Source organism: Panthera onca, chromosome A1, assembly GCF_046562875.1.
Source record: "Panthera onca isolate mPanOnc1 chromosome A1, mPanOnc1 haplotype 2, whole genome shotgun sequence".
Classification (NCBI taxonomy): Eukaryota; Metazoa; Chordata; class Mammalia; order Carnivora; family Felidae; genus Panthera; species Panthera onca.
Window position 1 is genome coordinate 103755995 of NC_138339.1, and position 21146 is coordinate 103777140.

Genomic DNA, 21146 nt, shown 5'->3' on the forward strand with positions numbered 1-21146 from the left:
CTTGAATAGGAAGGAAGTTTCATGATACAAGCGATTTTTCCTTTTTGACTTCTACCCTAGCCCCTGTGCCCAGAACAGAGCCTACCACAGCCTAGGTGTGCAATGAGAGAAGGGATATTGTACAGTGAAGAAGCTGTCTCTGATTCTTCCCCAAGCCAACCTCGTGGACATAAGTGTATATCCTAGGCAGAGGGAAGTCTGTGAGTAAAAATGGGAAGACTCATTTCATAAAATGAGGTGAAACACTGGAATGTATGGAACACCTTAACAGATGCCAGGCCTAATTCTAAATCATGGTTATGGCCCACAGCCCATTTCTCTCTTTGCTCTCTGGAATCTCCAAATCCATCAGCTGAAGGCAGCGTGAAAACCACCTGAAATGTGTCCCAATGTGGGGAGCCTTAGGCTTTGACATTCATGCCTTTGAGGGGCATCTGGGATGATAGTATTTGGGAATCTCAATCCTCTGGCCAGAGGTACATAAGTCATGTTTGGGATTTCATGGCCTCTTGTCTCATTCTTAGATGTTGACCATGAATCAGAGAGAATGACATTGTCTCCCTGTTGTCCTCTGTGTGGCTCTTGGGGCAAAAGTATTATGTAGTCAGACACACTACATTAAAAGGAGTAGGGTAGAATTAGAATTTGATGTTAGATGGGTGATGATTTGAATGCCAGTTCTTTCATTTGAGAAGTGCTCAAGGTATTAATTTTTCTAACCCCCAATTTTATCATTTTTTCAATGGAGATAATAGTGCCTGCAGTAAATTTGCAGTAATTTCTCACAGCCTGGGGTTTTCTCCATGATCTTGTTCCTCATGCTTCTACAGGAAATGGCTGCTAGTTAAAGACTCAGGGTAGCAACTGATGGAAAGCAGTGGGTCTGTCAGCTAGTGCAAATGAGGACTAGAATCTTTTATTCAAGCACAATGAGATCATCTTCCTGTCCTACTCAGCACCAGGACAAAGCCTGGGGATTTCCATCTGAATTCCCAAGGGCCCCTCAGTTATCCTTTTATTATTCCTTCTGTCCTCTAAGTGTCCACTTAGTGATTATTCAATTTGGTTTCGTGTCAGGGCAGGAGTGGTGTTATATTCATCTTTGTATCCTTAGCACAGAACATGGAACTTGACATGCAGGGGACAGTTATTGCCTATTGAACTCAATGGATCTGGCTGTCCTTGGCCCTGCAGAACTCACTCTTAGGGCTGGGTTGTCTTCCCATTACAACAAGTTTGGATTACTTCTCTCCTTCCCAACCTCCCATGTCTGATCTTGGGTACCATCTCAATAAAGGGAGAGCTCTAGATGCCATGATTTCTTCCCTCTCAACTCCTTGTTTATGCTATTAGACACTTTGCTTTCCTCCTGACATATTTTTTTTTTATGGAATTACATGTAAAATTTGAAGACATTTAAAGAGTAATCACTCACCCTATTCATGAATATACTGCATAGATCCCTTTTTAGAAATCTGGCAAATTTATTGTCCTGCAGAGAAGACCTAAATGTAATCTTCATTTTCCTAATTTGTTTTTTTAAAAAATTTTTTTTAACATTTATTTTTGAGACAGAGAGAGAACATGAACAGGGGAGGGTCAGAGAAAGAGGGAGACACAGAATCTGAAACAGGCTTCAGGCTCTGAGCTGTCAGCACAGAGCCCAACGCGGGGCTCGAACCCACGGACCGTGAGATCATAACCTGAGCCAAAGTCGGATGCTTAACCGACTGAGCCACCCAGGCGCCCCTCATTTTCCCAATTTGTAAGCATTGCTTGGGTCTTTAGGGTTTTGGGGTGTATACCTAAACTTTTATTTCAATCTTTCTTTGTGCTTATGATAGCAAGTTTTCCCTGTTTGGAGATCGGCAGCAGTTAAGTATGTATGGGCCAGATAGGGATTCAGTTGTCTATCTTAAGATCACCTAATACTAACCTGTGTTAGAGTTCGTTCATGTGAAAACTGCATTAGTGTTGTGCTTTCAAACTGATGTTCTCGAGGAACAGTGCTGTTATATAACCTGGACCTTTGGTTCATGGAGAAGCCAAGTAATAGTGATTGTTTTGCTACTTTCAAGGAAAAGTAAATCAATGAGCAGAATATTTTCTGAATTACAAAACTTCTTGCATTTGATTATGTTGCTTCACTGGCAGTGAGGGCCGGCTGGTGAGTAAACTATGAATAGCTAGAGTAAAAAACCACGTACCTGAAAAATAATCCCTTAAAATTTACGTGTGTTATTGTTTCTCGAGTGCAGAGACAGAAGATATAAAATGTATTTATAGCTATATTTTACTGGTGTTAAAATTGTTTATAAATTGTGTGGCGGAATTAAATGTATCAACATTTTATGATATTTTGCCATAACTCTATTACAGTTTTCCCTGTGAATAAAGTTGAGGATTATTGCAATCATAGTTGAGTGCTCAGTATGAATTTTTATCCGGTGAATTTCCTGTAAAAGTGGTCTGAGTGCTCACTATATGGCAGACGTGGTGGTGGATCTGGGTATATGTAGTGTGATGTGACTAAGAATCTCCTTAACGAACTGATGATATTGATTACGCTTTCTTTCGAGCAGATGATGGGAGTTAATCTACATTTTATGTTGTTTGTGTTAATGGCGAAAGATCAAGCAGTTCAAACCAATCAATGGTCCTGGCTGTGTTTACAGATACCTAGAGATGCTTTTGGGGGCTGGGATTTGAGAGGATAGCAGTCAACTCAACTAGCCTCTCTTCCTCTGGCTTTGCGGCCTTGTTCTGTGGCCAGAACTCACTGCCCTTCTCTGAGTCTAGAGACCCAGATTCATTGAAAAGCTTTGCTGTCAATGATCTGACCTTGGGAAAATGCCTAGTCTTACCATAAGTTCCTTTATCTGTATGGTAAGAGGTAGATCTTAAGGGTCTCTTCTAGCTCTTAAGCTGTACAGGATGACTTTTACTGTCTAAAAGGCTGCTAACATAGTTGTAGAAAGCTGGAGGTGAGGTCTCTGTTGCTATTATCACAGTTTTAGGGCCAACGAACCAGGGATACCTAAATCACTTACCACCTCTCTCCTCAGTTTTCTAGCTGAGGGAACTGTTTAAGAACAGTAGCTAAGTGGGTCTCAAAATCCTGCTGTGTTATAGGTGACCAATGAATACTGCGCTCGAAAGCATGGCTCTGGTAGAAGCTAAGTTGGAGGATCCACCTATGGCCTGAAGACTTACAAGAGGTTTCTGCTTCCTCCTTGAATTTAAGATGGCCATCACCAGGGTGCCTGGGTGGCTCAATAGGTTAAGCGTTCGTCTCTTGATTTTCGCTCAGGTCATGATCTCACAGTTTGTTAACTTGAACCCTGCGTCGGGCTCTGCACTGACAGCCTGGCAACCTGGAGCCCGCTTGGGATTCTCTCTCATTCTCTCTCTGCCCCTCTCCTGCTTGGTTCTCTCTCTCTCCCAAAATAAATAAGTAGACTTAAAAAAAAAAAAAAAAAAAAAAGATGGCCATCACCTCTGTCAAGCAGGCCCTGACCTAACTACTTGTCAGGGAAGAAGGGGCCAAATAGAAAGAGAAAATCTCTTCAGATAGGCCTAGACCTGCAATAGGGAGAGAGCCTAGGTCATGTTCCCAGAAGCAGATGCTGAGGCTAGGATACAGGTGCAAGAGATTGCTTCTGGAAATGCCCTGGGTAGGGAGTGGGAGGGATACTTGAAGGGAGTGGGCAGAGAGAGCAGGGAAGGTGAGACCAAGCATGGATACCATTCCAGAACTGCCAGATGCTGTGGGCGGCTCTGAGTATAACTGATACCTCAGAATCAGTTTCACCAGAGTTGAGGAACATGGGCTTTCACATTCTTGCACATCCAGTCACTGGTTTGGAGCCACTTCAGGGTGCGGTGAGGGTGGGACATGAACTCCTGAGCGCCCATGGCTCCAAGTACATCCAGGTGAAGTGGCTTCTCATTAATTCACGGAAGAAGGTTGCAGACTCCGCCATTGGGAGCAAAGCCGCACACAGAAGCTGGAGTATGGTACAGAGAAGTGATTCATGGAACCTAGGAGATCTGGAGGGAGCTCTGAAAGCACTTCCTCAGAAAGGGATGCCTTAGCTGGGCTCCCCACATTAGTTTCACGCCAAGTGAAACATCACAGGGCCCTGATCTTCCACTGTTTGTGAAACACCCCCAGTGATGGCTCTGAACTCTGACCTCTACAGAGGGGAGGGAAAATAGGAAGGGAAATGCCCCGTCTCTGATAGCCATCTCTCTCTTCCTCAGAGATTGATGGCAGAAGGGTTTGCTTTTCGGTCACACACACAAATGGGGATGAGCCACGAGGGGCTGAATGATGAGCTTGGGTCCTAGGCTTCTTTTCTCTTCTTTTTTTAAATTGTGGCAAATACACACAACATAAAACCTACCATTTTCAAGTGAACAGTTCAGTATGTTAAGTACATTCACGGTGTTTTCCAACCAATCTCCAAAACTCTTCTCACCTTGCAAAACTGAAAGTCTCTCTCCATTAAACAACTCCCATATCTCCATCTTCCCAGGTGACCACCCTTCTACTTTTCACCTCTATGAATCTGACTTCTCTAGGTACCTCATATAAGTGGAATCATACAATATTTGTCCAATTCTGGGTTTCTCGTATAAAGTATAAAGTATATAGTCCTAACTAATGTATGCTATTGTGAATAAGTGATTTGCCTCTGTTACATAATTTTGGCAGAGCAGAGGTCAGATTTTGTGCCTAGAAGTTTAAGGATGTTTTCCTTGGATTATCTGATCTCTTTGTAATTAGCCCAGGTCTTTGTAAACTAGGATAAGGAAAATAAACCTTGTAGTGGTTATTTTATGATTTAATTCTATAGCTCCTTCCGCTCCCCCCCCCCCCCACTCCTGACCCACCCAAGACTGAGCAGTCTCTCAAAAGCTTTAGGTTTCATTGCTTATGGTGTAATAGTTTTGCCAGAATATAAACAGCTGTGGTTTTTTTTTTTTTTTTTCTTACTAACTCTGGCACCATGTGATTTGGGACTGTTGAGCATAAGAACCAACACTATCCCATGGACTGGGTGACCAAGGCAGAAGATCTCTGGTTTATGACTGGTGCAGGGGTGGGGTCGTTAGTGACACTGGAATGTATGACACAGGGACCACATTTCCTGAGCAAAACATTAGATCATATGGCCTAATGGTATAAGGACAGTTGCATTAAATATTTGAAATTGAAAGTAACCTAGTAACCTAGGGATATAATCATATATAACCCCCTTAAGATGGTATTGCTAAGCTTTTTTTTTTTTTTTCCCCTAAACTAAACCCTATAGCAACAAACATTTAGAAGAGACAGGCTGGTATAATGTTAAGATCATAGACTCTAGGGCCAGATTGCCTAGATCCAAATCCTGTCTCTGTCACTTGCTAGCTGGGCCATCATGGGTGTGTTACTGAAATTCTCTGAGTCTTAGTTCATTCAACTATAAACTGGGATAAGAAATAGTTCCATCTCATCAGATGATCTTGATGATTAAATGAGTTAATGCACGTAAATGCCCCTGGCATATTGGCCCACAGTGAGCATTATATGAGTGTTTGCTAATAATAACTTTGTATTTGACCCAGTATGCATATACTTCCACACATAATATCTGAAGCAGAAATTGATTAGTGAATATACTTTGATTTTTTCTATTTTATAATATTCTACTTTATTTCATTAAAAACATATAATTTGCCATCTCTAACAGGTTTTGAATTACACTTTTAGCAATAGCATCTTATAGACAGGTGTCAGCATTGCTATAAGCAGCAATGCTATGAAATAGGGCACTTGGTTTATATGTTTATGATATGCTTTACTTTTCTTCCTTTGATAAATTAGTTTACTCTCAAGACTTCTAGAATCAAAGAAAGAGGGAGGCTAAGGCTTAAGGACTTGGCTTGGAACTTTGGTATTTGAGAGCTTAAAAGTGATGAGACTTAAATATTGGAACTTTGGATTGGGTAATTCTGGGGGACTTGAGAGGAGAGGAAGACAGTTGAGACTTTCCAGGATTCCTGCTGTGTCCCTTGAACTCCTGCTCTCAGAAAGTACAGTTAATAATATCACTCTCTAGCCCCTCTGTCTCCTGTCCTTTCCTGAGGAAATACGTTGTTGGCTGGACCTCTGTGAGTTGAAATAGCAGATAAATGAAGACCTTGTTCCTGTCCCCACCCTGCCCCCCAGGTAAATCATCTAAGTGCAAATAAATGCCTTTTCGTTTTTTAGGGCTGGAAGATTTGTTTCCAAATGGGAAAGAGGTTATGCTTTCATTTGTGAAACGTCTTTCTTCTCTCCTTCTGTTGATTATAAGTGCATCTAGAAGCGAGGTGAGGCCTATAAACCGAATTCATAAACAGTGCGAATCCATAATAAAATTATATGCATCTTTAAAAATGGCTTCCCTTCCTATAATTGCCCTGATGCAATGCTGTAAACTTCTGACTTGAGATATTAAATGGGTAAAAAGGAAACCATGCCACACTAATTCAGAAGTGTTGGACTGATTAAAAATGAATTTCTAATGAGGAGGTATGTCAGTAAAATCACAATTAAAATAGTACTTCAAATGATCAGTACTTGCTTTTATTTTCTATTTTGTGGCACAGTATTTCCCAGAAGGTTATGACTGCATATGGCAGAGATGGAAAATGGAGATGTGAAAATGAGGTCATGTCCAAGTGGGTGAGAGGCGATCACCATCAGCAGCCAAGCCAAATCTGCTTCCTATGCAAATGATGGCCCAGGGGCTGGCAGGAGAGCCATTAAGGTCTTTGTTAAGTCCTGACTCACCGCCATCTGCTCTCAAGTCTCACTGTCCTAAATGGGCAATGTTGTAACATCTGGGGTAGAGATTTTCTTCAGTACATTCTGATTTCAGATGGTCAGACAGGTTCTGTCTGATTCAAGTATGGTTTAATGCTTATTCATTTTTCAATCACTTGCACCCCACCCCTTCTTTTTATATCGTTTTAAAAAGTTTTGCCTAATAAATTCAGTTTATTTTTCAATGGAAAAGGAGAATGGTTGGGACGGTTGTTGTCAGAACTGAGGTAGGGGTTAGTATACAATTTCTATTCCTTCTTGTTTCTATCGTGAATCTAGAGATTCTCTTGGGATCCCTTGCACATTCATTCACTCATTGTTGGTTTATTTAACAAATATTTATTGGGCATCTATTTATGTGCCAGAGATTGTGATAGGACTGTGGATCATTGGTGAACAGAATCAAAGAGGCATCGGCCCCTATGAGGATATTTTCAGTGGGGATAATGGAAAATGCAATTATGTTTTGTTTTTCCAGAACTATGGAGAAATGAAACAAGTCATCTGGGAGAGAAATTTGGTAGAGCTGAAGTCCCTGTTAGGGTAATAGCAGGCTTGTTTTAGATGGGCTGGTCAGGAAGGCTATAGGTCAGGTTGCTAAAAGTCAATTAATTGAAAATCAATTTGCTGAAAGCTAATTCATTGCATGGCCAAATTTGCTGAAGGACTAACTCACCGAGATTATTTATGTCATCTATACTATTTAGTTTTGCTTTTTATTTTGACTTTCTACCAACATTTTGAGGACTTTTCAACTGTTTTTTTCCTAGTCAGGCTCGAGAGGTTGGGGAGTGGTGAGGACCACAATAAAAATACATTCATTAGGATATATTCTTGAATAGGAAGGATTGTTGTAAATATATTTTTCACTAAATATATTTTTCATTAAGTTATAATTATTCATAAAGATAATACATTTATATGAACTCTTTACATTTAAGAATATATGTCAGAAGGCACTATTTATAAGGAATATATTCATAAAAAGAATATTTTCATTCAGTATATTCAGGTAACATATTTATGAAGAGAATATTTCATAAGAATACATTCAATTTTTTTTCTGCCTCACCTCCTTGCTGTTACTGTTGGAGACTGAGAGACAGAATTAGAGGCAGAGAGGGGGAAACTGAGGAACAGATAGAAAGGAACTTAGGTTTCCAGCTCAAGTTCTAGGGAGCTGGGGAAGAGACAATCAAAACATTTCCTAAAATGATACAATGAAAGCAAATTGAAAACCAATCAATGAAACTAGAATGTTAAAAGACTTAACCTTAGGCAAACTGATCATTTAGGGAAGGGGTCATTCAAGTAATTGGTTATTTGGGGGATTAGTAGATTGTCTGATTTATCATCTCAACTGGGATGCTTTTGAGAGTGAAAGGGGTACTATTAATAATCATGCAGGGACAGTAGGTATAAATTAGAACTGTCCTGGGCAAACTGAGTGAGATGTAAGGTCATCCTGCTTCCCTGTCTCCTGGTCCAAACTGGTCTCTGGGGCCTGTGTTTGAGTAAGGTTGGGCATGCACAAACCTGAGGAATAGTCTGGATCTGCTCGGTTTTGCAATATGGCTACATGGCTGGATTTGAGATTGAATATGTGGATTGTTTCTCCGCATGAATACCATCTTCTGTTTGAAAGATCTAAAGCTGTAGGGTATTAGGATAAGTTTTAAGGAGAGCTGTGATTTCTTGGATGGCATCCATGGCAGTTATTACCTTTCAGTGGATGACTTCCAATTCTAGATCTCTAGGCCAAGCTCCAAACTCAAATTTCCAAACATAAGCTAGACATCTCCTGCCGGCACCTCGAATCTAACATGTCCCAAATCGAACTCCTAGGAAGAAAGTGTAGAGAGATGAAAAACAAGACCTTTGAGAAGGCTTTCTCACTGTCATTTTTTTGTGCAATGCTTAATTATATTCTTTTAAAAATTTTTTAATGTTTATTTTTGAGAGAGAGCACGAGAGAGCGTGCACACAAGCGGGGGAGGGGCAGAGAGAGAGAGAGAGGGAGAGAGAGAATCAGAAGCAGGCTCCAGGCTCTGAGCTGTCAGTGCAGAACCCAGCACGAGGCTGGAACCCATGAACTGGGAGATCATGACCTGAGCCAAAGTCTGACGCCCAACCTAGCCAGCCAGGTGCCCCTGTGTGTCAGGCATTCTTACAGGTGCTGTGATTATAGCAGTAAGTGAAACAAACAAAGGTCTCTGCTCCAATAGACCAAATATCCTAGTTGAAGGGAGAGAGAGGAGGCAGAGAAATTAATAACATTTGCAGGAGGTCAGACAGTCATAGATGCTATGGAGAGGGAGAGAGCAGAAGTGGGACGACCAAGATTGATGGCAGAAGGGTTTGCTTTTCGGTCACACACACAAATGGGGATGAGCCACGAGGGGCTGAATGATGAGCTTGGGTCCTAGGCTTCTTTTCTTTTCTTTTTTTAAATTGTGGCAAATACACACAACATAAAACCTACCATTTTCAAGTGAACAGTTCAGTATGTTAAGTACATTCACGGTGTTTTCCAACCAATCTCCAAAACTCTTCTCACCTTGCAAAACTGAAAGTCTCTCTCCATTAAACAACTCCCATATCTCCATCTTCCCAGGTGACCACCCTTCTACTTTTCACCTCTATGAATCTGACTTCTCTAGGTACCTCATATAAGTGGAATCATACAATATTTGTCCAATTCTGGGTTTCTCGTGGTGATTAATAGAAAGTGCAATCAAGTACATGATGAGATTAATCCTGAGGGTCTCAAGATAAAAAGTGGCAAAGCTATGAGCCTGAGTGGAGAGCCGACTGAGGGGGTCTGCCAGGAGTACACAGAATTCTAGGACCCCTCATTACTCCTGCCCCTGTGGTATTTCCTGGAGCACTCACAGCTCCTGGACTCTCTCTCAGCTGCCACAGATGGAAGTGTGGAAACACAGAGGATCATCTTCTTCTCAGAAGCAGGCGGAACTCTTGGGCTCTTTCTTGACCAACTGGAAATACAGCTGTGGAAGGGCCGGCAAACACCCCCCATAGTGCCCAGCACAAGGAGTGCATCCTCCATAGTGCTTATAGAACACTTGGTTCGATGTGCTGGGAAATAATGCTGTACCAGAAGGCGGATCAGGTTCAAGGCCAGGTTCCTACACTAGATTTTTTTAAGTCCTTAGGCAGATCCCTCATATTTTTGCCTCATATTCCATTATAATAACAACATAAATAATGCATAGACTTAAAAATAATGCATAGGGGTGCCTGGGTGGCTCAGTCAGTTAAGCGTCCGATGTCAGGTCATATCATGATCTCAAGATCTCTGAGTTCAGGTCTTGCGTTGGGCTCTGTGACGACAGCTTGGAGCCTGGAGACAACTTCGGATTCTGTGTGTGTCTCTCTCTCTCTCTCTCTCTCTCTCTCTCTCTCTCTGTCCTTCCCCTGCTTCCCCTGCTTGCCCTCTTTCTCTGTCTCTCAAAAATAAATAAAATGTGAAAAAAAAGAGTGCCTGACACACAGTAGGTGCTCAGTACATACTTGACTGTCTGCTGACTGGGGACTTTTGTGTGGATCCACACAGGGGAATGGACAACTTATTAGGGACAGAGCAAAAGAAAGGTCTAGAAAAGCATAGCAGCCCCACCACAAACTCTCCTTCTCACATAATTAGTTATTGCCACAGAAGATATCTTTGTGTGACATGTTTCATTACAAAAAAAAAAAAAATAGAATTAACTATTTCAAGAGTTTGTTTTGAAGCACAGCTGGGGAAGTGTGAGGGAGTGCTTTTCTGTTTTATGAACCAACCCATTTATTGCCGCCTGGAGTATTTCCTTTTGGGGCTGCAGGGTGCCCCTCTGCCACCCCATTTTTTATTTAGTGACACTGTTTCATGGCTGGTTTCCACCCTCATTTTTCACTAAAAACATATTATAGAATCTTTTTTTTCCATTCACCCCCTTGAACTATCACTCACTTGTCTCGTGCACGTTCTAATGCTTCGAAAATTGCTGCAATCATAGGTAATCCAAAGAATTCTCCCTTATTAACAGCACAGCCAGGAGCTAATCAGAAGTCTTTATTTGCCCGACACCATTCACAGCCTGTGAGGGGTGATTTGTCCGTAACTTGCCATCTTCCTTTTTCTCTGCGTTGTTTTTCACTCTGAATTCATTTGTTTTTTCCACCACTTTTAGGATCTTTTCCTTTGAGGCTTTCTTGCTGCATCTACACACACGTGTTTGGACTATTTTGTGTGACTTGACTGTCCACTTAATTATCTGGTCAGTTCCATCAAAAACATTAAATCCTTTTTTTTTTTTTTTTTTTTTTTGACAACATTGAACTATTTGATCGATTTGATGAAGGAGCTCAGTCCAAATGGTTTTAACAACCGTCAATGGTGACTTGCCTTCTGTCTCAGAGAAATTTACCTTTTCTCCAAACTTTATTTTCTTTTCCTTCAATGCCTTCTCTTTCTGTTAGTTTTAAAGTGATCTCAGAGCTCCTTTTGAGGTATGGGCTTTTCCTGAATACCTGAGCAGCTATTTGCCCCAGATTACATTATAGACTGTAATTGCTTGAGGGGACAGCAAGAGTTTTCTTATTTCTACATCTCTGCCTAGTAGAAATGAATGTGGTAAAACAAAACAAAAAAGTGTGTGTCTATTTATATATGGTATACACGTAAGTTCATAAAAATTAAGGCTTTTTTTTTTTTCTAGCCCTTGAACTCCAGGTGTTTTGCTATAATCAAATTTGGGTTAATGGTCCAGTTAAAATGGTTACCAACTGTACTGTTGGTCAATTTTTTCTCGCTTTCTTTTTTTTTTTTATTTTATTAAAAAAATTTTTTTTTTTTAACATTTATTTATTTTTGAGACAGAGAGAGACAGAGCATGAACGGGGGAGGGTCAGAGAGAGAGGGAGACACAGAATCTGAAACAGGCTCCAGGCTCTGAGCAGTCAGCACAGAGCCTGACGCAGGGCTCGAACCCACGGACAGTGAGATCGTGACTTGAGCCGAAGTCGGACGCTTAACCGACTGAGCCACCCAGGTGCCCCTCGCTTTCTTTTTAAAAACCGGGTATAAATGGAACTAAGAAACATTTCCTAATCTTTCTCCAACCCCCATTCTTCTCTGGCTTTTATATTAGTTATCAGTAATTATAAGTCACAGTGTGGTATCACTTCAGAGTTCGAATTTGAAAATTATGGAAATCCTTCACTTGACCTCAAATCAGTGATGGAGGTGTTCATAACCAGTTTTTGCTTCTGCTTCTTACACCTTCCCTCTCCCACCCCCACTTCCTGCTTCCCATGTAGAGACACAGATATACAAAATGCATGCCACATAGATATTTTCTTGGCATTTCCAAGCACTTCTTTCATATAGAAAGTATGTGTTATATACTGTATTATACATCATATCCTGGTAATACCTCAGGCTGTTGGCATGGATTGGCATAAAGTGTTTGGATGATTGTTGTTTTGGATAACTTGTTTAAGTAACAAAGTTTTTTGTATGAAATGGAAAATTTCTAAAATAGAATCTCTATATCCTAGCAATTGGAATATATAAAATATAACTAACCCTTTTCTTAATGATTTATGTCCTCTGTAAAGACCGTTGGTGGGTTGTACAGGCAGGTGCTTTCAGTGCTGGGTTTTCATTCAGTCCGAAGTCTTGGTTGCAAGCTACAGTTAATGGCCTTTGGCTTATTAAGGCTAGGGGGTACTCAAACTAGAGACACTCAGTTTTGGGACTAAGCTTCCTGAAATAATGCCCAAATACAGGCCAAAGACCTGGTTCTATAAGGAAAGTGCTACCAGTGTAGCCACTGATTACTTGGTGACACCGTTTTAAATACGACTTCTGTGCCAGGAACTTCACCTTACATTTCCTGCTGTGGCCACTAGTATGAGATAGAGATAGAGAGATAGAAATAGAGAGAGAAAATCGAGGGTACTTAGTGTGAGGGTACTTTCTGGACCAAGCCTGGTGTGATGGTATGCAACTTTGCTTCATGGCTACTCCTTTGTGGTGAGGGGAGAGCCAACATTTTCAGCTCCTACAGCAGGAGACTGTCTTCCCCCAACCCAAACTCATGAAGTATGGCATTCTCCCAACAAATAAAGGGGTTCATGTAGGGAAGCCAAGAGGAACGTCAGATGCCCACTTTAGGTTAAATATGTAATATTCCAGGGCCATTCTTGGCACTCACTTCTTTGCCTGTGTCCTGACCTGAGCACAGTTCTTTGTTTCAAGGCAGTGGGGTACAGCCTGAGCCTTTGCCGCAGCGTAATATCATCGCCTTTTTGCAGGGTCAGAATCACAATCTCCTAGGGTACTTTTTCGTCCTCAGTAAAGTTCTTTAATACTCTTATCGTTGAAGTTTGCCTTCTTTGGCAGTGTTAAAAACATCTTATTTTAGCATCCAAAGCTATTTGTTTTAGCTTCATGGGCTGCCTTTTTTGTTGTTGTTGTTGCCATCTCTTAGAATTTCAGGACTTTTCATCCTATTAGTCTATTAAAGACAGATGGTACTGTTTCAACTGCAGAGATAATTGGGCATCCTGTGTTCTGGATTTCCTTAGTGCCAGGTAATTGTGACATTTGTTCTGGATATTCATTAATTCCTGTTTGCCATTGTCTAGTTATGAAGAAGTTGGGATACACTTGTCTGTGTAAGCATGGATGGTTGAGTGCCTCAGTTTACTTTTGTGTGGATGGAAGTAATCCTGCCAGGGTCGGACTCTCGGCTCCTGGGAGAGGGGTTGAGATGGTGGATAAAGAGGTCAGGCAGAAATGGACCTGAATCCAGACTCCAGGAATCCTGACTCCTGGATACTGACACTGTGGCCATGTTCCTTATCTCCAAAACGATCATCCAGAAATCCAACCACCCAAGCTCTTGACTGCAAGCGTTTTTAGTATTTATCTCACCTGCCCATCAGCTATTTTTAGAAGCATTGGTGGTAGACACTGATGGGAAGGAAGAGAATGTTCAAAAGTGTTATCTAAGATTATAATGCTATATTTTAGAGAAATAGGTTTGGTTCAGATCCAGGCTCCACCACTGACTCTGTGAACTTTGGCCTGTTATAATCCACCTCTCTGACCTCCAATGTCTGTCTCTGCAAGGTGGGATAATGCTTGTTTTGTAAAGCCTTTGAAGATTAAATGAGATTAATAGGTGATTTGCCAGTTCTAGAGAAAGCAGTCAGGAAATGTTGGATCCCTTTTTCGGAGTTTACTCATGTACATAGACCCTGTCCCCCCTTGTGACTTTAATATCTGTTTACAGCATTGCCAGTGGAAGACGTTGTCAATCCAGAGTTTGACAGCCTCTGACTCCTATGTAAGTCAACTGTCACTCCTGGAATCACAATGGACTTTCTAACTATTTTCCTGCATAATTTGATGGCGTTAGGAAATCATGACTGTTTAGGAAACACTCCAGCATAGAAGCTATATACCAGAAGAAAGAAAATTCTGGCAAAACACCTCCCCCAAGGAATAATTCTGTTTTTGGAGGACTACCATGTATATTATGCTTTATATTGTATTTATTTATTTATTTTTAAGTAATGCAATAATTCAAAAGAAAGCACCATCTTGGCTTATATTTCCCCCCAAGGACGATAGCTTTCTTCATTAGGATGTCTAATTAAAAAGTAGTATTTGTGCTTTCTCTGTCAACCTTCCAAAAAATTCACTGCTGGGCAGAGGAAGAGGTTGATAAATAAAAAGTAATTTGTTCATAAAATTTATAAGCTGCTGTGAATAAGGGCCCAGGAAGAAAGTGCCAAGTCAGCTTTAAGTGGGAGATAATAATCAAAACAGCAAATGTACAAATGCATTATGTTAAGAATAAATCAACCGGCAAGGCTCGATGTGAGTAATATGGAAAAAACAACTAAGTGGAGAAATGTCAAATGAAGGATTATCTTTACTTGTGAAGAATCTATTTAAATTATAAGTCCAGTGCAGAATTTCTGCTTCCCCAAACCTTAAGGGCTTCTACTGAATAACAGCCCCAGCAGTAGCATCAACAATAAACCCTCTATTTTCCTACCGGCTCCTAACAGTTTTGTGACCAAGAGACCGGCTTTTTCAGTGCCTGTGTCTTTAATTGCAGATTTAACCCTAGAAGAAGGGCTCCTACAGGCTCTCCTTGGGGTGGGAGATATATATCATCAACTGGACAGAAGTTTGCTTCTTTAACTGGCCTTTGCCATAAAGAGCATTTGTTGAGCATTTCGGTCTTGACCTCCTAAAGTAAATGTTTCATTGAACAAGCATGACTTTATAACCATAAAATAACTTTATTATTATTATTTTCTTCCCCTGTCCCTTCACATTTATTGTGTGGAGCTAGTTCTTTCCTGCCTCTGGATGAAAGATACAATTTACTGCACACTATAGGAGCTATCTGGCAACCTTCAGTTAGCAGTAGGTCATGCTGTTAGTATGTCCAGGCCAGTGTAATAATAGAATGAGTATATTTTGTTAAAGGTTAGCGCTTTTCCTCCTCTCCCAGCTCAGGCTTGCTGAAGTCTGGCCACAAGCTGTGGGTAAAAGGGGATCCGGTCAGTTTCTTTTCTTTTTTTCCTCAGTGTGCATCACACCCCCGCTCCCTCATTTTGAGATAAAGGCCACTCTTTCAGATCACCTTCAAGGTGGAGAGTAGGAGGGGCTGGGGAGCAGGGGATGGGACCAAGAAAGGTGTCGCCTGACTATGCTGTCTCACAGGCGGTCTGACTCGATTGTGGGCCACAATTGTGGGTTGTCTGAGTATCCTCACCTCTGGGGGGCTCTCACTTGTATTCCATCACCAAATCTGTTAGTTCTGCCTTCAAAAAGTATGCCACATGTGACCATTTTGCATCTTGTCCACTGCTGCCCATGTTCTGAGCCACCTCTAGCTCTCTTGTGGATTATTGCAGTGACCTTCTCCTAAATGGTTTTCCTGCTTCTGCCTGTGTGTTATTTTTACATACAGTAGCGGGAGGGATCCTTTAACATAGAGTTCAGATTATGTTATTCCTTTGTTCAAACCATCTGGTAGTTCTTATCTCACTCAAAGGCCTTTGATGGACTACATGGTCTACCCTTCCCTAAGTGTACTCTTTGGACCTCATTTTCCACCACTCTCCTCACTTTTCTAGAATCCTGTAGATATGATCCTACTTCATTCCCTCTACCCATGATTCTTTCCCTCAGGGATGCACATGGCTTACTCCCTCATCTTCTTAAAATCTTTGTGCAAATATCTCTTTCCTAGGAAGCATTTCACCGACGGTCTCATTGGAAACTGCAAATCCTCTTATCCCGCAGGGGTCCCCCTGTTCTTCCCCTGCTTCATTTTGCTCCACAACACATTACTTTTTGTCCTACCATATATTTTACTCATATATATTTTCTTCCTTTATATAAACTTAATAAAGGCAGGATTTTTATCAGTTTGTTCCCGGTTGTATCCCTAGCATGTAGGACAGTGTTTGGCATGCAGTAAGTGCTCCTAGTATTTTTGAAACACTGAATGGACGATTGATTACACTTATCATATTTTGTTGTCATTCACGTGTTCACACACTTATATCTCTATTCAGGCCCTTGAGAGTGAAGTCAAAGTCCCGGTTATTTTGTGTTCCCTGCATGTCTTGCTTAGTGCCTGGCAGAGGATAAGTGCCCAATAAGTATTTGTTCAGTAAATTAAAGAGCGATGGACTCAAGGAACCTTGTTGGGGAGGTGGAAACAAAGAGACGGAGGAGTAAACTCTCACAGAAGATTGGGGAGGAGAAAGTTTCAAGGCAAAGTAAAGTGGCCAAAAATTCAAGGGAGAAGAACAGGTGGAATTTGGGTCGGGAAGAGGCTGGGGCATTAGATGCGTGGCAGGGTAGGGTTGTCAGGTGAGTTGCAGAGGAACGAGGGGTGAGGTGGAGGTCGCTGATCAGAGACTGTCCAGGAGAAGCTCTTGAGGGGGCTGCAGGGAATTCAGCCAGAGGGGAAGTTGGTTAGGGGAATATATGGGTGTACATTAGCTTACAGGAGGACTGGAGATGTCGGTAATGTCTAGTGGACACTAAAGATTCAAGTAGAGAGGGAACAGATGTTGGAGCATGTTTGAGAAAAAGCAGGAGGAGGTGGGATCAAGAGGATGAGAGAAGACCCAGTCCGGGAAGAAGTAATCTTAACTCTCCTTGGAGGTAGGAGACATCTATGTTTCTTTTTTCTAATTTTGGAATTTTATTTAAATCCAACTTAGTTAACAGGTAATGTAATAATCATTTCAGGAATAGAATTTAGTGATTCATCACTTACATAGAACACCCAGTGCTCATCCTAACAAGTGCCCTCCTTAATGCACATCACCCATTTAACCCATCTCCCCCCACCCAACACCCAGACAGCAACCCTCAGTTTGTTCCTTGTATTTAAGAGTCTCTTATGGTTTGCTGCTCTCTCTCTTTTTATCTTATTTTTCCTTCCCTTCCCCAGTGTTCATCTGTTTTGTTTCTTTGTATCATTTATCTTTCTGCCTGCCTACTCATCCATCCATCTGTTCATCCATCCATCTTTCCCTCATGTATTTATTGAATATTCCATTTTTCTTAGAATCCAGCCTAATTTCCTTCATCCTTCTGATGGCTTGTCCCCATGGATGTGGGTGAGCCTGTGGCATTCTGAAGTGAAGCTAGGGTAGAGAGAACTTTTTCATGGTATCTACAGCCCTCCATGGCAAGCGAGGGTTTTTGAACTACGCTGTACAGTGATTTTTCGAGACTGAAGATCACTTTGAGGTCAGATAGACACTGTACAAGATAAAAAACAACAGCTTACTAATATTTAGAACGTTATACTTTTCAAAGTACTTTAAAATCCAAAATCTTCCAGCTAATTGCTTATTTCCACTTAGTTCTCTGCAGACTTGGCAAAATGACTGGAGGTAAATAATCCCTACCTTTCCCTATAATATCCAGCAAAAGAATTGAGAAGTGCTGTTTTTCCTTCCAATAATTACCACTTCTATTTATGAACAATGGAAGGGAACAAAATAAAGAGTAAATGGAAGAAATGAAAAAATAAATCCACCCTGCCTTGACACTCTGTCCAGTTAATGAACCCTACAGAGGAACCACATTAACACTGGCACCCTTTTTAATGATGGAATAACTCAATATGTGCGCTCATTCGGGACATTTATAGATTATTAATTACCCACACATGGTATTCAAGCTATGAATGTAATTACCCAGAGCCTCTCTTTCCTCGCTAGCCCAGCATCTTAGACTTGTTTCCTGAATCACCCTCGGGCATGTGAAACCCCAGACATACTCTATGCCCCTTGGAATCATTTTGGCAATCTCTCCTAGTCTCTGCTTGGATTGACCTGGCAAATATCTTGTACTAAGTGCCTCCTTTTAAGTATTGATTCTCAGGACCAAGGTGTTATGATGATTATGACACCCCCTATAATGCTTATGTTCACAGAGGGGACATGGGAAGCAGATTACAGGGACTGATTTATTTCAGAGACTTAGGGGACGTTCACGTTGCCCTTGCCTCTGAATCGGTGCTTAACGGCGGTTTAAAAATGAGGAGGGCTGTTAACTGGAGAAAGAGACATGCTGAGCAGATGGTCCATCAGAGGCCAGGAACCTAAACTGATGGTAAACCTGGGTGGAGATTTGGAAACAGAGGTTTCCTTGGGGAAATTATTTCTTGTTTCCAGATGTGGAATAGTTATTTCAGTAGCAATAAGGGTGACCTTAAAGAGGGGCCAGTGTTTGATGTGACTGAAGGCTCAGGCTTGTGGAGATTTACAAAGCAAGATTTTCACAGTGCTGATAGAGTTTTTGCCAAATCCCAGTGACCCTGCCTAGGGTGCTTTTTGAGAAGCCCACTGAGATGGGGCAACATGTCCTTCACTGAGACAGTGAAGTATCCCTCTTTCTCCCCTAGGTGCACTGGTATTATTATTATTATTATTATTATTATTATTATTATTCTGATTATGATTATGATTCTGAAAGCAAAAGTCTCCTTAATTCAACACCATAGACATAACCATTGTTATAATTTGTTGTAAACCTTTCTAGAAGTTTTCTGTGCATCTATAAGCATATATATAATTTAAGTAAATAAAATAATATTAGACTTAATTTTCTATAAAATTTCTTAATGTAAACTATTTCACAGGTATCTTCTTATACTAATACATTTAGATTTCCTTGTTCTTTTTCCACTGTTTAAGATTGTGCAGTTATTGGGGAACTTGGGTGGCTCAGTTGATTAAGCATCTGACTCTTGACTTCGGCTCGGATTATGATCTCAGGGTTCGTGAGTCTGAGCCCCACGTCAGGCTCTGCCCTGAGAGTAAGGAGCCTGCTTGGGATTCTCTCTTCCTCTCTTTCTGTTCCTCCCCTGCTTGCTCTCTATCTCAGTCTCAAAATAAATAAAAATAAACTTAAAATAAAGAGTATGAAGTTATATGGTTATAGTACAAGTTATGTAATTGGTCATTAAATGTCATTAAATTTTTTAATAGGTTATGCTGCAAAAAGAAATCAGGTACATTAATTTTTGTCCATTTATTTATTTCTTTTGGGCAGATTCTATAAGTTTAACAGCTAGTTCAACAGGACTACTTACTGGTGTATATTGTCTAATTCATTACTTCCAAAGTGTTGAACAAATTTATGCTTCACCAGTAGAGTATTCATGCTTTCACCAACTTTGAATATTAATATTTCATTTAATCTTTGCTAATCTTAAGGTGGAATGTCATATACCATTGTTATTTTCATTTATGTTTCCTTGATTGCTAATTGGGTTGAATACCTTTTCATATGTTTTTTGGCAATTTGTGTTTCTTCTTTTGAAATTGCCCTGTTCATGAGTCTTTACTTATTTTGGCGGAAGGTAAGAATACTTGTCTTATTTTTAACTTATTTATCTTCAGCAGATAGAGATACTAATGTTTTTACTGCTCTACATGTTACATATTTTCTTCCCAAAATATATTTTATCGCTGCCTTTATTTAAAATTGTTTTTAAACCAAGGATCTAATATAAAGGCTCACTCATTGTATTAACTGTCAGGTACCTTTAGTTTCTTTTTAATAGAAAACAGTCACTCAAAATTTATTTACAGATAATATTGACTGTTTGAAAGGCTGTTATAGATTAAAAAAAATGTTCTGTATTATATTACATAAGTTTCCTTCTATTCTTAGTTTACCCATGGGTTTAACCTGAAATGAATAAAGAATTTTATCGACTATATTTTCTGTATTTATTAAAATGATAATTTTGTCTTTTATTTAAGTCTATTAATCTAATGAATGAGATTGATACATTTTCTAATGTTGATCTATCCTTGAATTCCTAAAATAAATGCTGGTTAGAGATTCCATGTTTTTTTTGTATTGTGTTGTTGGGTCTATTTGTTAATACTATTTTTAGGTGTGTGTGTATGTGTGTGTAGGTATGTATATATGTGTGTATGTATATATGAATATATATATATATTCATAAGTGAATTTGACTTTTGGTTTACTTTTTTCCATTATCTCAGTCATTTTTTATATCACATACTAGCCTCGTGAAATGGGGTTCTTGAAAGCTTTATAGAACTTTCTGATAAAGCCAACATTTGGAACATTTTGTAGAGTTGGGTTTCCTAAATTCTTTGAATTTCTGTTCTTTAAAAGTAATTCAAGTAGTTTCTTAGAAAATTGTTTATCTTTTGTTAGCTGCCACCTTATTGGTATAAGTTTTTACATAGCATTATTTTATTTATTTATTTATTTTTTTATTTATTTTTGGGACAGAGAGAGACAGAGCATGAACGGGGGAGAGGCAGAGAGAGAGGGAGACACAGAATCGGAAACAGGCTCCAGGCTCCGAGCCATCAGCCCAGAGCCTGACGCGGGGCTCGAACTCACGGACCGCGAGATCGTGACCTGGCTGAAGTCGGACGCTTAACCGACTGCGCCACCCAGGCGCCCCACATAGCATTATTTTATTAAAAATAGTCTCTTCCCTATGTGTAGTTACATTTAATTTTTCATTGCTGATGTTGTATATGTGTTCTCAAGCTTTTTTTGTCAAACATCTCCTAATGCTTTTTAAAAAAGAACTAGTCTTAGTTTTACTTGACAATTCTAGTTGTTATAAAGTTTCTAATTCATCGGTTTTCTTTGTTTATTTTGTTTTTCTTTTGCTGTTTCTGAGTCTAATGTTTCAAAAATATTTATTCTAGACATTTCTTGTTTTAGGAAAAAATT

At 40.2% G+C, this 21146-nt stretch overlaps 1 long non-coding RNA gene across 1 annotated transcript in view; it reads left to right on the plus strand.

The window, feature by feature from the left end:
• The window catches only part of LOC132681310 (uncharacterized), a 132918-nt gene that overhangs the window by 86744 nt on the left and 25028 nt on the right, over positions 1-21146 (plus strand). The gene's annotated exons all lie outside the window — the stretch shown is intronic.